We start from the raw sequence: 6,412 nt of genomic DNA on the forward strand, positions 1-6,412 counted from the left end.
CAGGAAAAGCTGAAAAGAACCGACAGTCCAGACGTCGAACTATGTGAGTGTAGGGTCGGCCTGGGGGAACCTCAACGTAGACGGAAAGTGATGATGGGCCAAGGGGGCCTGCAGAGACCAAGACCGATTAGCCAGCAACTATGGAAAGGGGCTGCGAAGGGCTCAATAGAGGAATGGGAGCTAGATCACGATTGACCAACTGTGTGGGGTAGCAAAGTCTCACTCTTGCCTCAGACACTGTAGGGCAGTGTTTCTCAATATCCGGGCCCTGGTATCATTCATACCGGGCCGCGAGTGACTAGCCGTTTCATTTTTCCCTCATTCATTTTCCGTTGGTCGTTTGTTTGACCGGGCCATCGACTCACAAAACTGAATGAAACCGGGCCGCGGGCTTGAAAAGTTTGAGAAGCATTGTTGTAGGGGACGGTATCATTTTGACACGCTCCGTACCCAGTCGGAGTTTTTTTTTGATTTACAGGTATCAAAGGTCTGTGGTGGTGAAGCGATCATAGGGATGGACTCGCATCGCGACGTCTCGGGTTCGAACCCCACCGTCGCCACCGTGGTGGTCGGCTGAAGTTGGTTTTCTGTGGTTCTCAACTTCGAGGCGTGAATGCGAGCCGATCTCCCCGTTAGAAAAGTCTCGCCACAGAGATCAACGGATCTACAAACAGTACAAATAAAATTTAATCATTACACTTCGCTCCTGAAATATAGATGGCAGCACTGAAAAATCAGCCGCAACAGAAGATAAGCACTCAGGCTGTTAGGTACACACACTTACACTTCCAGCAGAGCAAGCTCGGTAGGTGCCCATAGAAGGCGACAGACCTGAGTTGTGCTCGGTATGAAAGAAAGAAAAAGAAAGAAAAGTATCAACGGTCTCAGGGCCGTAACTAGATACTTTGTCAGCCGGGGCAAATACGTAGTTTGGCACACTTCCTCGTAGGGGGGCCATTCAAGTATTACGTAAGCATATTATTAGCCATTTTTGATCCCCCCCCCTCTACCCCCCCCCCCCCCCGTCAGCAAAATTTCGTCAGCAGCTTAGAATATTTCATATCTTCAAAAAGGAGTGGTTGATGACGTAAGCAACCATCAAAAACCCTCCCCCCTTATCATCAAAAGTCAGCAAATCCGAAAGCTCCCCCCCCCCGATGCTGACGTAATACTTGAATGACCCCTAATATTGAAGCAGAGGTTAAAGGGCATAATCTGGGCCCCCTCCGACCCGGGGCACCAGACCACCCACTCCCCTCTCCTTGCGGCTATGAACGGTCTTCAGGATCTTATCATGGAGGGAGCAAAGAAAGCCCCCCAGCGAGTGTAGCCAGCCTTCTTCCGGCTAAACAATCAACTCAAGAGGGTTTTCGCTACATTCGTGTGTTTTACGTGTTTTTATTCTTTTTCATTCTTTTTTTATGGGTTTTTTTCCACCATTTCTGTTCATTCTTTGTTATTTTTATGTCATGTTTTTGTTTTCTTTTTATCTTATACAGTGTATGTGAAGCGTCGTCGTCATTGCTTGAATTGTGTTTTTTCTTCTCCTTCTTTTAAGGGACGTTCAAATCATGAAAATGACGACGAAATGTTTTTTATTACACAAAAAAAAAAATGAAATTTGCGTAAAATATTTTTCAAGTACCTGCACTAAAATCTTTTAGTTATTTTTAAATGAAAATTTTCTTATGCGATTTTTACAATTAGAAAAATCATGCTTTTCCACGGGAAATAATGTTGATCCAGTTTCTGATTTCGTTTTATTGTTGTCACAAACTGACATTTCAAAATGTCCCTTGCGAACCAAACATTTCATAAAATTTACTCCAAATTTTACGAACTTGCTACCTTGATGACGTATTTTAAATAACTAAAAGCATCCATTTTTAAATCCATCAATTATTTACTGCTACAAATATTATCGCCGAAAAATCGGCAGTCATTGCCAAAAATGATGTCAAAAGTAAGTAAATTTGTGTGGCAATCGTTGCCAATATCACCGAGAAAACGTTAATTGTGGGAAATGGACTAGGAAAAAAACAGAGCTTGTGTAAAAAAATCCTTCTTTACTGTACTACTGAAATATGCAAAATAATGCTCTTAAATCCTGAAAATCGTGAAAAATGCCTAAACAAGGAAATTAAAATGGAAAACGAGAATTTGAAATCAGAAATGAAAGAAATGAAATGTCGTATAAACGAGCTGGCAACCAAGAGCAGAACAAACAACATATAGATGGTACAAATAGTATGATACAAATGGGATCCCAGAGGTGTGACAAATGAAAATGTTAGCGACATGCTCCTGAAAGTTAAAACATGTTTGGATATCAAGGATAATACAGAAATAGAAAGTGCACATAGAGTACCTACACAAGAAACAACAATAAACCAATAATATTGTGCTATTTCAAAAAAGCAAACTCTAAAAACATATGGCTTCAAAAGGCAAAGAATCATTATAACCTAACAGCTGAAAAAATAAATCCCATTTTCAAAGAAACCAAAATATACATAAACGAACACCTGACAATGGAAAACAAGATCCTCTCCCATATGGTACGTCAAACAAAATTCGAGCTGAATTTCAAATTTGCTTGAGTAAAAGAGGGCAAGATATTCCTTCGGAGGGATGAGAACTCAAAAATAATGCGAATAAGTAATAAAGAGCAACTTCACAAATTTGAATCGAGCCTACATAGAGATGAACATTGAAAACTTAATTCATGGCCAGGAATAACAGCCTCTGGAGGAACTTAGAGATATAAAAACCTTTTCAAATATACCCAACAAAACAAACAAGGCACTAACATTCCTGACATTGAATATACAAAGCCTGAGGACAAATTTTGATAATTTTCTAGTGTTCTTGAGGTCTTTAAATGCAACTATTGATATTATATGTTTGTGCGAAATATTGATAGAAAGTGGCGAAGTCTATAACTACTATATAAAAGACATAGAAAATATTATTGATTACAATTGTTTTATTAACTGTAAGACGTATAACAGATCGGGAAGGGGGTAATTATGTATGTAAACAAAAACATCAAAATAATGCAGGAAAATCAGTTCAAATTTGAAACAGCTTTAAAGGTTTTCGAATTATGACATGAAATATTGCAGCTTTATCGCTCTCACTCATTCACAATTCTTCACAATTCAATAAAGAATTAGAAACTTATATGAAATATGCTAGAAGAAATAGTGTGTTTAATAGTTGGAGATATAAATATTAATTTATACATGGTAATGATAGAGAAACATCACAATATCTGGACATAATGTCAATAAATGGCTTTAGTACGTTACACGAATACATATCGGGAGAGATTAATGGAACTAAAACGTGTCTCGATCATGTCTTCTATAGAACAAAAAAAAATAAGTACAAATCATAAATTTAATGTATATAAAACTCACATAACTGACCTTTATCCAATAATAGGATATATACATTTTTGGAAACAGAAATAAAGAAAAGAAATGAAACAAATCACAAATAACGATTTTAAATTATAAAAAAATTTAAAATTTCATTTCTCACATAAACCTAAAAAGTATCTTGGATGAGAACTGTAGTCAAAATAAATACAGAAATCTCATGGATATTGTGACGATGAATTCAGGTCTATGGACCAAAAAGATAAAAAGAAATCCTAAAAAATGTGAAAAACAAATGGATTAGCGAAGAAATAATTGAAAAAAAAAACAGCATCACACAAAGAAAGATTATATAGAAAGCATAAAAAACACCCATACATTTTATTCTATGAGATTGAATATAAAGATTCAACAACAGAAATTTCAAAAAATATATAAAAAAAACAAAGCAAAAAATATATTAAAGAAATGTTTGATACGTGTGAAAATAACAAAAGAGTACAATGGGGAAGTGTATCAACGAACACGTATGGAATAAAAATACGAAACAAAACCCCTCACCACAATTTCAAAACCCTAGAGATTTGGCTGAAAGTTTTAATAATGATTTTATTAGAAGGAATCTGGACGATACAGAAGAAACTGCGAACTGCCCTCGTACAATACAAGAAAATGTTTTTAATAATTCCAGTAACTCTATGCTTTATTCAGAGACCTCTGATGAAACATTAAAAGGAATAATAACAGAATTAAAAGATATTAAAGCAAATTAACCACAAAAATTACTATCATTTTGATATATTAAAAAAAATATAGTTGATGCATCATTTACCGAATGGATGTTTTTACAATGAGTTAAAATATTCTATTGTAAACCCAACTTATAAGACAGGAAATATCAATGATTTAGTAAATTTTTTATAGACCGATATCAATTCTTCCAGTTTTTTCAAAAATAATAGAGAAATGTATTAAAAAAACAACTAATCGGCTTTTTTAAATAACAAAAATTGTTTTGCAGCTAGCCAATATGGCTTTCAAAAAAAACAAAAACACTGAAATGACTATTGTTGAATTAAGTAATCATTTAAACAATGGATTTAATAACAATAAATACTCCATTACAGTCTTCTTAGATTTAAAACGTGCATTCGATTATGTTGATTTGGATGGTCTAACAAAAAAACTCTTTTCAGCAGGAATAAGAGGAAATGTACTATATAAACTGGTTTAAAACATACTACTGTATTATGATAGGAAACAAGCTGTTATAATAAATGTGGAAATCAGCACATTTCAGAAGGTAATGAAAGGAGTCCCGCAAGGATCGGTCCTAGGGCCATCATTACTTCTTGTTTATATCAATGATTTGATTAAAATGAGTTTAAAAGGTAAATTAATGTCATTCGCAGATGACACTATCCTTTATGTTTAAGATTCAGAAATGACAAGTTTAAAAGGAAAAGTTGAAGAGGACCTATTTAAGATAAATCATTGTAAGCCTGTTGCTCTCTGGGGCGAGACTTTTCAATGGGGAGATCGGGTCGTATTTGCGCCTCGAAGTTGGGAACCACGGGAAACCAACTTCAGCCGACCACCATTGCGAGACAGTGGGGTTCGAACCCGGATCCTCGCGATGCGAGTCCTAACCTATGACCACTCGACCACCTCAGTGGCGGGTGGGGGGGGGGAAGAGGCGATGGGCTGGGAAAAGCATAAATTTAGGAGCCCCTCTGTGGTTAGGTTAAAAAATGTGGGTTAGTCAGCGAATATATGTTAATAAAAATTTTACCTTTCCCCTCCCCTTCCCAAAATAATCATGGGTGCCAGCGAAAAAAAAAAACCGCGCCGCTTGTCGATGCAGATATCGGACTGGGTTCAATACTAATTTTGCGCGTCAAAATCCAAAATATTGCGGTTACTTGAGAACACTTATGCTGAGAACCTGTCACCCAGAAGCGCTGGCGTGACGAAAAGTATTGAGGGGTTTAGGGTTGGAAGTTGCTGGTCGCGTCCCGTATAAATACAGGTCTTGAGTGGGTATGCAAGAGAAGGAAGGTGCGTTCCCCCCATTGTATATTCATTAGTTATTTGGGGGGTGCTCTGCCGCCTCACAAAATTTGGGATCCGGAAATTTCACCTGCCCTGGCCGTATGAGTGACCATATAAGTGGGTGAGTGACCGTATGAGTGACCATATAAGTGGGTGAGAGATCAAGTGATTGACTGTATTAGTGAGTTCGTATTAGTGAGACTGTATTTGTGAGTACGTATTAGTGAGACTGTATTAGTGAGACTGTATTAGTGAGACTGTATTAGTGAGACTGTATTTGCGAGTACGTATTAGTGAGACTGTATTTGCGAGTACGTATTAGTGAGACTGTATTTGCGAGTACGTATTAGTGAGACTGTATTTGTGAGTACGTATTAGCGATACGGCCGTATGAGTGATCATATGAGTGACTACACTCACTTGGTCTCTCGTATGGTCACATACTGTCACTCATTCATATTGTCACCCACCCACTTGTATGAGTAAACACGCGAGTCACTTGTTCACTCATACGGTAACTCACCCCTTCGATTGTTTACTAATATGGTCACGCACCCACTCATACGGTCACTAACTTGATCACTAATACCATCACTCACTTGGTCACTCACACAGTCAGTCTTTTACTTGGTCACTCTCACGGTCAGAGCAGGTGAAATAGCCGTTGCGATACTTCCTTGGGCGAAATGTAGAACGCGAAATTTCCGTAAACCACAAAGTTTATTGAAGGGGGCTCAAACAGCCCACGGGCTGGGTTCAAACCATAAAAGGAGGTTTCTAGATCTCAGGTTTTCGTGAGAATTTCGTTGAGATAGATTTGTGACAAAAATCAATATTAATTTATATTTAAAATTAAAAACTCATGACAATTTTTTTTTTCTGGACTGGGACCAAACCCGATACCATGTGTCGTCAAGGTCTATTCAATTTAAAACCCTTGAAAAGATTACGCAACTATGTCCGCCGAGTCTCGTTCA

The sequence above is a fragment of the Pholcus phalangioides genome, unplaced genomic scaffold, assembly GCF_987345545.1.
Source record: "Pholcus phalangioides strain wild (caught in Gottingen) unplaced genomic scaffold, Ppha-v1.0 ptg000020l_1, whole genome shotgun sequence".
NCBI classification, from domain to species: Eukaryota; Metazoa; Arthropoda; class Arachnida; order Araneae; family Pholcidae; genus Pholcus; species Pholcus phalangioides.